The following is a 12,680-nucleotide window of genomic DNA, read 5'->3' on the forward strand; positions in this document are numbered from 1 at the left end:
TACTTCTGTTGAATTTGTCTCTTTGTACTCCTCAGTCTCCCTGGTTTTTAATATTATTTTTCAAACACTGCAAAGCACTTTAGAAAACATTAATTAGAGTCCATGCAAAATAAATTGATTTCTTTTATTAACTGGGCAATGTGGTCTACAGGCAAAAAACTTTACTTTGTTAACCAGTTTTGCATTTCTCAGTTCTGTTTTCTCTGGCTCTTTTCCTAGTGTCACTGAAAGCTCTGCATGTGGATGAAGCAGAGAACGCAAATGGGGAGTGTGGTGTATCCCTAAGGAAACAATTGTCTGTAAGTGTCGTAATGGTAATGTCTTCCCTACCTCACCCCTCTTAATTTCTTGCGTCTCTGGATGGCATTCAAGAAAGTCAAACCTCTTCTGTCTGAAAGCAAAGCAGCATCTTTTATGTAGAGAAACTGCATGGTGGATCTCTATGCAATTTGCAGTAAGACTGCTGCATTATATGCATGTGAGGGCGGAGGGTAGACAGAGGAAAATCTGCATGTAGCACATCAAATTATTATTTAAACAGCTCTGGCAGAATCTGTCAAGGAAAGTAAGATAAATCGGGGTGAAGGCAAAAACAATTGTGTAAGGTAGTTTATACAAAGCAGTTGCCGTTATAAATAAAGCAAAAAGGCATCCTTTGGAAACTCTCCAATTCATTTTTACCAGTTCTGCTTTAAATAACTGACAATTTCATAGTACTTTGTGTTCTCACTCATTGCTCTTCCTTTGCTATAGGAATCTCCATAAGTACTCTTGGCTTCTTGGTTTGGATCATAAATCTAGATCTCTGTTTCTTGCTCTTGTTTGTTTGTTTTTGTTTTGCATCCCACATCCTAGGACCTAATCACTAAATCTACATTCTTTATATAGATCTCTTGGCATCCAAGTCTTGCTTCTAGCCAGAACCCTCCCAGCTAAACAGAAACGCAAAACCTTGGTCATTAATATACTGTTCTACTGAACATCTTTGTTCCCAGAAAGAAATAGTTGCCTAAGCCAGAAGCACAGGGTAAGACTGCAGTCTGACCAGTGTCCATCCACATGGGCAGAGAAGGTAGATTACATGTCTTTAGTACACCCAAGGTTTTTGTTTATCACTGACCTGCACAAAAGAGCACAGGTGTCCCTGTGTGCCCTGGCATTGCTCCATGATGGAGTGTGGTCAGGAGCAGCCCGAAGCAGTCTCCTTTTCTGATGGTGACTTCTGAGCCTATGAGAAATGGACCATCAGCTCAACAGATAATGATAGTTGAGGCAACAGTCTGTTCCTAGCTGGTACTGGTCTGAGGACCTTTCTTCCTTACAGCACTCTGATAATATGAAGGAAGGGAGGCCAGGGACATTGTCTTGAAAGCCTTTGGGGATATTATGCTGATGACAAGTTGTCTTCATAAATCACAAGAAACTGTGAAGAACATCTACATTTTAAAGAAAAGTTAGACTGCTAAGGGATTCTGAACAGACCATAAGAAAACATTGGCACCAACTTTTCATTCAGTTTAGGAGCACACATTATTAATACAGGCTTCAAAATCTTGGGCAAAATACTCAAGAAAATTATTCTTCCTGTCAGGAATAGTTACAGAAATGCTGTCTCTGATGGCCTAAATTCACTTGGCCAGAGAGAATGCTGCCAATTGCTGTATTTAGCATCAGTGCAACATAAAAGTCCTGCTGTCCCAGACATCTGTCAATACCAGATGAATTGTTTGGTTAAGTATAGAGAACAGAATACAGGTGAGGTTCTGTTCCCATTGCAGTCACTAATGAAATGCTTGCTGATCTCCAAGGGCAGTGTAATTATTATCTGGGGAAATGTTTAAACCCGTGGCATCTTGAAATATTAATTAGTATCTTGAAATGCCTGATTGTTTTGCACATACCTTGCTTCTCCTTTCTGCTTGCATTGGGATAATGGTCTGATTATTTAAGTCTGAGGAATGGCATAGATATTATCACTGTTTTAATTCTAGGATAAATATTAGCCAATCATAATTTAAAAACATTTATCTCCTAAACCAAAGGGTAGGTGATGGTTTATGTACTCAAGCAATGAGATATATTTCCCCTGTAATTGGATAAAAACAGGGAGTGGTGTGTCTCTTGATATAGTAAAATGCTGGCCAAATAATGAGCAGATTTGTAGTTAACTTGCAAATTAAATTAATTTCTATTTGAAAAAGGTGCGTTAACTTCAGTAGAATCAGAGTTAGCAATTCCTAAAAGAATGGATATTCATCTCTCCTGTTTGTTTAGAAAATATCAACTAGTGAAGTTATTCTACAGTTAAAAAGCTTAACCAGAGGATCATTTCTCAGAAGGACAAATCCGTAATGGGATTTGTTAATTTAGGTACCAATTCCTCTTGAAATCTTCTTTATTATTTAATTTTGGGAAAATTAAGCACTGAGTACTTTTAGGATGCTTTAAAACTCTCTTTCAGTATCTATCAGGTGCCTTAAGCATTGCCTTTCAGCATCCACCAGGTAATAACGTTTCACGGAAATGGGTGCCTGTACTGAGCACTGAATTCTTCATTCAAAATCAGGCCTCTGGATAGACAAGCTGCTGACCATCCATTTCCAAGGACATGGATTGGATCCTAGTTGCCTTCAAACACGGGGTTGCCAAAAAACACTGAGTAGAAACAGGCCCAAACTGAAAGTGGATTGGGCCCAGGTTTGTCTCTCCTTGAACTGACTGAGGACATTATGTGATAGTACTGAGAGACGAAGGAGAAGCTACAGTGAGGAGAAATGAAGGCTCTGTTGACACATGGAAGGTGTGTAATTTTAATTGGCTAAAACAAAGCTTATCCATGGGGAACATATTCAGTGTGGCCTTTGGGACTTGGCTCTTTTCCTCCTTCTTGCCTACGCCGTAGTACTGGGCAGCCTTGGTGCCTCTGGTGTGAGAGTAGCTGTGGGTGACTTGAGGCTGTCCCCAGCGGAGCAGCTGTTGAGCTGGAAGAGGAGGGCTGCTGCCGGCCTTTCAAGGGCCATCTCCCTCACTGCGAAGCACCACTGACTGCAATATGCTTGCAGCTCTGTAGCGGTCCTGGTGGTGACAGCCTGATGTGATGGAGAGCAATGACAGCCAGAAGGTGATGGGAATAGCTCTTGCCTGTTGTGAAAGGAAATGCTAAAAGCCAAAGAGCAGCAATGCCTAGGAGGTCTCCCCTGTGAGAAGTAACTTGAGGTCCACCTCCACTCAGAAACTGAAGTAATGTAATATTAAAGAATGTTCCGTACCAGCTGGAAATGCAGCTGTAGCACCGCCGAGTCTGAGTGCTCCAGGATGAGCTGGAAACCTCCATTACCCTGGCTCATGGGTACCACAGCCAAGCGAAGTCAGCTTTGCCATGGTCAGATCTAACAGCAGAAGAGCTGGGGTTTTCAAGCACAATATATTGTTTTGGGGCTGTTTGGTTTTGGCCGTGTAACCAGTACATCAAGCGATGTCCATAAATAGCTCAATCTTGCTTCTGCTAGCCTAAATCTATTATTGACTGCAGTAGGATTTGGGCTGCAAAGTGGTTGGTGTATGTCAACATATTTCTATGGGATGTTTGGTATTTCTGTTACCCTTCAGGTAAGAAAGTAATTTAATTGAGAATGCTGTGGTTACGGCAGCCTGAAATATCTGTGTTAAAGAGCACTCTTCAGAGCTGGACTGAGAGAAATGAATGACTGTGCCCCATTTTTTAAGCAGCTAGTCCTGTCTCCTAGCCAACACAAACACATTTCATAAAACATATGTGGATTGTGAGAAGCTGGTAGAAAACTAGTTCAGGAGTTTCCATCCTTGCAACTTGTTTGTCTTCCATTCTTCTGTTATTTTCATGACTAAACAAAATGGTCTGGACGCCTTAGTTTCTACTCAATGAAACTTCAATACTCTGCAGGAATTCAGTAAACCAGAAACATGGCTTGGTGCTGAGAAGTTGCTTCCATTTTGAGAATGTGTTTCTAGAGAAGTAGGGTGTGAGTAGAAGTGGGTAGTGAAAGAAATGGCACCAACCATTGCAGTCTTGATTTCTGAAGGCATTTCCTGAGTTATTTTAAAGGTTTTGCGTATGGTTACTGAAACCTTAACTCTTGAATACAAACTGTCTTTTGAAATGAAAGCTATTAAGCCTGGTCCTCTTCATCGCCTAATTTCAGTCACTTGAAGTGCTTACACAGCTTTGGTGTTCTGACCTGAGTTTGCTCCCTGAGATTAACACACATCAACTTCTTCCATGAAAACAGAATAGAAAAAAGCTTTACCTGCTCTTATCTTTCACGTCATGTCATCCTCTATTTGCTTTGGTTTGCTCATTTATGTGTGTATATATTTTATACTCTATACTTTTTTTTTCTGTTTTGTGATTTTCATTGAGAGAGTTTAGATCTTATTTTCTAGGCTGGACTAAAGAATGACTTTTCCCTGTATGGACAAAAATCAAATGGGTTTTATACTAAATTAGAAGTTGCATTTATGTATTGGCAAAGTATGGCATATAAAGTACATCATATAGGATGTTTACTCAATGGTTTCCAAAGTACAAGTAATAAATATTGTAGACATTAACAATTACCTTCCAGAAATTGATCATAAACTGAGTCAAAAAAGTATGCATGTAAAACAGACCCTAAGGTAGCCGTTGTTTACATGCTAGCAATTTACACTGACTTCTGTGCTGCCACTTCTTTCTCTATGCAGTCACTCGTTACCACAGAAACTGCAACAACACATGGCACTGGGAGAGATAAAGCTCCTTCATTAAGACAGACAATCACTAGCATAAAATTTCTCTTTGAAGGGTGTAAAAAGCTCGTATGTCGCAGCCTCATTGCAAATAACATAAATTCAGCCTTTTGTAGGGAAATGCTTTTAGTTATGCCCATTTGAACACCTTGGACAATGCAGGTTTTACTGAAAGCTTGTATTTGTGCTGCTGTTGGATTGGAAACAGCCCCACAATGTAGAGCTTGAATGGAGCATGGAAGAATTGGGACAGAGTTAGCCACCACCTCCAGATATTGTCTTATGAATTAAGGGGAACATGTTTTGATTTTTTTTCACAGGAGCTAAATAAATACGCATTCAGAAGCTCTTATGCAGGTCACTCCTGAACAGAGGGTTTGAAACTATCTGGACTCAGTTTCCAAGAGAGGTGAGGAGGTGAAAAGGACCTAATTCGCCTTTATCTTTTTCCATAAGGCGGAACAAGAAGTTGGCTACAGACTACAAACCCATTGGATTTGAGGGAATTTGTGGGTGTGGAGGTTGTAGTCAGGTTGTGTCTCCATGGCAATACAAGTGTGGACAGGGACTCTTCTGCCATCACTTTCCCTAGAACCAGCTGGGCTTAAGGAATGGGGAAAAGTGGGCATGAAGTATTAACGTGACATGCTCAAGGCCCTTAGGAAAGGAACAGCCCTTCCTGCTCCCTAAACTCAGCACAGCCCCCTTTTCCTTTACATGAAACCCTGCCTTTAGGCTTTGACTGAAGGCTCATCAAGAATGGACTTTTTATGGCATTCCCTGTGGGATCCAGTCTGTCCTTCTGGGATCTCTGAGCAGGAGTGCCATGAAGAAATAAGGGGCAAAGGCTTTCCCAAGCTTTAGTTATGGGTATTAATACGCAGGAACCACTCTCCACAGGAGCATCTCTCTCTTTCCGTCTGTGCTTTTGGTACTTGCTGGATTCCCTCATCTATTTGTAGCAAATGATGGACACCAAATTTGCCTTAAAGGGTCTGTCTGATTCCCACTCACATGATATGGAGGACAGAGTTATGACACCGAGCATTAGCAGTGTTGGTGAGTGTACCTGCTTGTTGTCAGACAGCACTAGCTTTGCCGCTGAGGCATTAGAGATCACAGTTAAAATACAGGTAGCTTCAAGAAGCCAGTATTATTTTGGGTTACCATAAGGTAGTGGAAAAGCAGATTCTCGCTGTCAAGAGGGAGAAATGGTAATTCTCTCTGTAATCTCACTGTTAAGTATCCTGTAAAATGCTGATGCTCTTTGCTTTGAGAAATGGGTTTGAGGTAGCTCAACTTCTTTTTAGGAAAATGATTTAGTAGATTGTATAAACCACACTTTGGCATGATAAACTTGCATGGATACCAACAAATTTAGGCAGGGCTCTACTCCTGAGCTGCCCTAGACCTCTGTCTGGTATTGTTGCATAGCTTTAAATGAAGACATTGCCATCAATCAGCCTGTCACCTACCTCGCTACTCACTTGTATTAAATGATTTTACTATCAACTAAGATGGAGCACACCAGCGAGTGGCATATTATAAGTGTCTAGAGAGATTAGATACTGAAATTAGATGGATAACATCCAGGCTGCTGCGTTGGATCTCTGAGCTCCCAGTGTTGTGGTTGCCAACGTGTCCTGCTTCAGTCAGATAAAACCTAAAGCTGCGCTTCCTCACAGAGGGTGCAAACTAAAGGTGTGTAAAGTCAGTCTCCTGAGAAAGTCACAATAACTGTGTGCGCTATATAAGCAATGTGGCATCCAATTCTTGTCTAGAAATAGTGCAGCACATTACAGTATATGCCTGCACTCATCAGATGCCTTAGCAAGCTCTAACCCCTTCTGTTTTCAGTTTCTTAAACCAGTAGCTTCTCAATCTGTTTTTCCTTGGGGTGGTCCTTGACAAAAAATGATTTAAAAAAAATAATAACTGAAGTATCAGTAAAAACTGGTCAGTTGAGAGATCTGAAAGCTGATGAGACCCTAGATGACAGCCATCCTTGGGGAAAGTATCCTTCTCCCTGGGAAAATTCCTTTTAATATGTTGGAGTAGCATGGGATTTAAAATTGAATACACGGGCATTAACCTACTGCCTTAGTTTCTGTCATCTTATGATGTGAAAACATTCTGCTGAGAAAAAGGTACAGTATATAGGCAATAAAAGAAAATACAGCTACAGGTATTGAGAAATAGCATTTAAATGCTTGTTTCCACTGGTGTTATCCTTTTCTTATAGAGGGGCACAAACTTGGGAATATGCAAAGGGAAAACTGGGCTGATTGGTGGACTCTGATATAGAAGGCCAAAGGCCTTACTGCAAATGGCTGTCTGAGGAGTATGTTAGACATCTATTTTATGAATGCTTTAGAAATATTCAGAAATGTGTAGGGGTTACTTAATTATTCACGTCACACCTATAGAAATAATTAAACAGTCTGCTATAGGTTCACCTTTTCAGGGCTCAAGAAGAGTAAGAAAACTTATTAAAAATCCCAGTAACTTTTCTAAATTTAAAAATTTCATGACTTAAGGTCCCAGAGGTTAATGCTGGGAGAGGGCCTCTGATCTATTTTCTGTAGAAAGATGTCTTTTCTAGTCTCCAGCTAGGCTCCACGCTTGTAGAAAAGGTTCAAATATATGTATGGAAGTATGTATCTATATAAATTAAGGTACTATTGTTCATATTAATTACCATTGAAAACAGTCTCAGTCTCCCTAGTTAAATGAGCGAGCACAGCATAGCCTTGTTCTTTACTGGGGCCTCTGAGTGTTCCTCCAAGAAAATACAGAATAACATTCAGGGAGATAAAGTAATAAATGCTGTAGTATGCTTTTTTAAAAATAATTTGGGGTGTTTTTGTGGGAATCTTGTGTGAATTTTTCATGTAGAAAAGTTATTTTTGGAAATCTCTATATCTGTCTATTTCTGAGCAGCAGCATTTGGCAGTCTTGAAACAGAATTTAGATTTATGCTGATGGTGCCCTTAATTCATATGTTATCTTAAAATCATTCCCTGTAATTTTTGTTACAAAATATTGGGAAAATAAAATTCTCCTTTATTTGTATTCTCTTTTATTTGGGTGGAAAGTGGAAATAGTTGCAAAATAAAAATTTCAGCCCCGACAAGATCACAGATAAGAATTTCAGCTCGGCTATACCAGCAAGTACAGGGTGGCAGGGCTCAACTATCAAACAAAAGACAACTACTCAAGAACTCCACGAGAAGAGCTGAGCAGTGCTTTATTTAACAGAGACCTACCTCAGGAGTTTAAGGTAGTCAGAAAGTCATTGCCGTGACTTCTGTTTAGCAAGGAGCCTGAACTTTAATGCTGCATGTACGACGGCTGATGTCAACTGATTCTCTGAAGTATTGCTATAAGCAGAAATGGGAATGTGAAGGGATAAATTCCACACATGTGGGATTTAAAATGGGACCCTTAGGCAATCCCATGCACAGGCTGCTGGATGCAGGTGAAGAGTTCTGGGACTATTTAGTATACTTTGTTATGGGGTAGGAGATGTGTGACTATGATGGAAGTTCTGCTGAGTGCCCCTGAGGTTCAGAGTAGAAATAAGAATTTCAGTTTATTGGTGATAGTTTTAAACTGAGCACCTTGCAAGCCAGTATGGCCAATTCACTAAGGGTAGCATCTGTAGAGGATGGCAAGGAGGAAGGTGGGAAGGGCAGCTGCTACGTTGCTGCCAAGGAGAGGAGTGAAATGTTTCTGCACTCCCCTCCCCTCTTGGGGGATTCCTCTCTCATTTGTCTCCTCAAGCGTGACCAGCTCTGTTGACTAACATGGTGCAGCTTTTATTTTCATCGCAATAGCAAAATATCCCCTCTCTTTCCTCTCAAAAGATGGGTCTGGCTCACCTTGCCTGGTCTCTTTCTCTTGGAGGCTGCATTGGCCAGCAGCTCTTGGTCTCCTCCCTGAGTGTGGTCAGGAGGGGATGAGGACAAGCCTATGTTCCTGCCTGCGTCTTGGTGGCACTCGGCAAGTCTAGTAAGGCATTTGTTTGTTTTCTAGAGAACAAAGATCGGTATTCAGGGAAGAAGACCAAGATGTTGTGACAGATGCCAATCTGCCTGGAAAATATTGAGCCTTTGCTACCATTCTCAGGTAGAAAAAATACTAGGTTTTAGAGCAGCATCCATTGGAACTGGCACGGCACAGGTACTTCTGGATTTAGCATTACTGCTTTTGACCTGGTTAGACCTATTTACAATGGTGAGCGTGGTGAAATCTGTGGGGGTTTTGTTGGGATTTTTTGTTTGTTTGTTTTTTACAGCAGTGGGAGGCAGGATTCCTTTCTCATTTCTGTTAATGATTTCTTTTGAATAGCTCGAGAAAAAAGTGGGATCTTTCTGTGCCTCAGTTTGCACATTTTGTGAGAAAATTGGAAGAATACTTGCATATGTCAGTAGAGGTACTGAAAGGATTAAGTCATTTTGTGAAGTATTATGAATTTCCAGAAAAGAGATGTTGTGGACAAGGAAAATAGTATCCTCTTTGCATAAATACTAAATGTAGAAGTTGAACAGTGATACCTAAGATAATCTAAAACTCAAACATTTACAAATCCTCCTCTTTTTTGGCTATTCTTATAGGTCCTATTTCTGAAGATGTTCGCTGTCGGCAACTTGTAGGCAAATCACTGGAATTTAGGGATGCTCAGCCCTGATGCCGATTATTTTTATCACAGTTCGGAGTATTTTCTTTGAGCTCCACGTAGAAGGCCAAGTTCTCAACTGGAGTAAGTGCAGGTAGCTCCGTTCAGCTGAACATCTCTATGCTTATTTGTATTAGCTAAAGGTCATGCCCATATCCTGACATATAAATGTCTCAGTTTGCAGTGTGAAAGCTATTGCTTTCTGTTTTCCCAGTAGTAAAGATACTGCAGAAGAAATAGGCTTCAAAATCCTGCTGGTCATCTGTAAGATGGTTTAGAGTTCATCCTGTTCTGGTAATATATGGCATTTGTCCTGCAGGGTCTGGTGAGGGAAATACTAACAGGAGTAAACTGGCATAACCTCATAGTTGCCAACATCAGCAGAGGCAACTGGATGCTATTTTAGGGTTTACCTGGTATTATTTCAGAATAAAATCCTTGCTTTAGGGTTTTAACTCCTGCTGACTGTCTGAAATGCAGCTGCTGTGCTGCTGAACTACCTGAAAAATCCGATCATATGGATAATTTCAGGCTGTCAGCAGTAAAAACAATAGCAGGCAAGGAGACTACAAAGAATGGGTTAAATCACAGACTTCCTACCTCTTCAGTATTCCTGGATAATAATCCACCTACAGTGACTCTACACTGTGGGTAGAAAATGCCTACCTCTTTTTAAACATAATTTATGCACTCCTTTGCCTTTTGAAAAGGATAGACACCAGCCAGATAGAAGACTGCTCTGCTGCATTAGGGCTCAAAATTAACCATCGAAATGTGTGCCTGATGTGCAAGTCAATCTGCCAAGTCATAAATGTTGCAAACAGGCATTTGATTACAGTGTGTATTTTTAAAGTATGCTTTCTGGCTACATAGTTTTAGCAAATATAGTTTCTTCCAGTCTGGGCTAAAAGGACAGTGATACATATCTGTTAACCTGGCACAATACAAAATCTGCCATAAACTGATCTCCCTGGAGGATTTCTTTCTGCAAGGGCTGTGTGCTATGAGGCAGTGTCTCCCAGATGATTCAAAGTGCCCTTGACTTGATCTGCGGTAAGCAGGAAGGAAGGTGCCTCGTACTTTCTTCTGTGATGCAGTGGTGGCATCTGAGGAGGCTGAAAGTGTGAAGGAAACTTAAAAGGAAGCTCATTCCTTTTTTTGGTTTTTTTTCCCTTATGAGAAAAAGTTCACGGGCTTGGACCTGAAGGGGTTGGTTGGTGAGAAGTTTCTGCTTTTGAAGTAAAATTCAGACCTAGAAAATTCTATGGTGGTTGCATAAGTATTGAAATTACAACATTGCTAAAGCCTGAAAAGCAAGCAATTGACTGGGGAACATATTTCTAACATAATTGCTTTCTGACCTTTTTTTGTTGTTGTTTTGCTTTGAGTTTTGATTAACTTAATATTAATTATAATCAGTGAAGACTGGGGAAGAAAGGGGTTTTTTGTTAAAATTCCAGCAGCTTTCCCTTGCTCTTCCATTTGGAAGAGAAGAAATTCCTGGTACCTTCAGGAATTACTCCAGAAAAAACAACAGGGAGGTCAAATTTGACACTTTTGATCCCTTGAATTAGACAATCAGGATATAAGCGATTTCAGGTCATCCCTGTATACCATAAAGGAACAAAACCATGGTAAATATGAGTTAGAATTAATTCTTCAAAAGTGGTGCATGTTTTTGAGGAACACAATGGCCCCTGAGCAATATCAGAGGCACCTAGCCATTTCGTGCTCGCCTATAGCAAGAATTACCAGACTATTACAGTGGAAGAAGGCACCAGCAAGTGGGTCTTGTGCTGTTCACATCTCTCCAACGCACTCTGTGGTCTGCATCCTAGTCAAAGGGTATTTTCAAAGAGATTGGTATCTACAAAGCAGATGGGCAACTCTTGTATCATCTGACTTGCTCCTTGTGTCTTCAGGGAAATAACTAGGCTACTCCCAGTCCCAACATACTGCCAGTGACAGAAGAGGTCCGAGTGTCATTCTGCTGTGTCTGTCCTGACTTTTTTGCCTCTCATCCTGTTCTGTAATTGTACCTCTGCCGCTTCTGGCTGAATGTTTCCTCAGGAAGTGAATAGCTTATATTCAATATCTGTCTGATGCCTTTGTGCCAGAGGTCTCATAACATAAAGATGATCCTGGAGATAAAGCCAACCCAGCTGAGAAAAAGGTGACTGCTCCCAGTATGCTTTGTGCCTTTCTGTGATTGCTCAGGGAGCTTCAGCATATGTCAAGCTTCAGCATATACAGCATCTGCTCTGGCATCTTATTCTGTAGGGTGTTGGTCTTCTTGGAAGAGACCCATTTTGCTAGACACAGCTCTCAGCTCATACTTAGTCTGCCTGTTCTGGGAAGGCAACGTGTTTTCTGACAACAGCCAAGATAAAAATCAAGGGTTCATTCTATTGCCACTTGAGGGCTGATGTATAACTTGCGCCTTCAATTTGAAATCTCTATTCAGAACGCACGTTATGGAGACAATGGGTTAATTCACTTAGACTATTTTCTGGCTTTATGAGGTTGCTGTAAACCAGAACCAGTTAAAATGCAGGGTATGATTAAGTCTGCTAGTGCTTTAATTTTGTAGGTTTTGTTTTAAAATGTCTACTTGGGGATACATGTATTCCATTTTTAAACTTTGTCATTATTTAATTAAAAGTTATTTAGTAGATCTGTCAATAATCTGTTATGCACATTCTACTGGGTGTCTTGTGTTAATTTTTCATCTGAAAGAGTAAAAAGAATCTTCTGAATTTTTAACTGTTGTTTAGAAAGGTTTTGTAGATACAGTGTTAAATGTTCCTAAATTTTACCTCCCTGACCCACAAAAGCTTTGCTTTCTCATTTCCTGTTAATCTTTTTGAGAAATGCTGAATAATCAGAATGGAGCAAAGATAAGATTGCCTTCTGATCCCTCTGATTTATTTTGAGAACAACTTTAGTTCTTTCTGTGTCAAAAAGATATCCTCACTTCACCTGCCTAAAGCAAACATGATACTGGAAATTCATCCAGTACCTCCAATTTATCTCCAAATTACTGTGCAAACATTAGTTAGTCTCCACAATACCCAGAAGAGGTAGATAAATGATGTTCTATTATCCCGATTATAGATGTCAATCACTATCAAGAAGCTGGAACTTGCCAGAGGTCACATTTGAAGTCAGATCAAGAGTTGGTGCATTCCTGTGCTTCCTACACAAGATCGTACTGCTTCTGTCTGCTACCTTATCT

At 40.4% G+C, this 12,680-nt stretch overlaps 1 protein-coding gene and 1 long non-coding RNA gene across 6 annotated transcripts in view; one reads left to right on the forward strand and one right to left on the reverse strand.

Moving 5' to 3' along the window:
* The window catches only part of KCNC1 (potassium voltage-gated channel subfamily C member 1), a 133,034-nt gene that overhangs the window by 101,698 nt on the left and 18,656 nt on the right, over nucleotides 1–12,680 (reverse strand). The window lies entirely within an intron of this gene.
* LOC121233874 lies at nucleotides 8,807–12,631 on the forward strand. Its single transcript, XR_005934162.1, has 3 exons — nucleotides 8,807–8,895; nucleotides 9,384–9,529; nucleotides 12,560–12,631. It is a non-coding gene; the product is annotated as an uncharacterized LOC121233874 (long non-coding RNA).

This window comes from Aquila chrysaetos, chromosome 16, assembly GCF_900496995.4.
Source record: "Aquila chrysaetos chrysaetos chromosome 16, bAquChr1.4, whole genome shotgun sequence".
NCBI lineage: Eukaryota > Metazoa > Chordata > Aves > Accipitriformes > Accipitridae > Aquila > Aquila chrysaetos.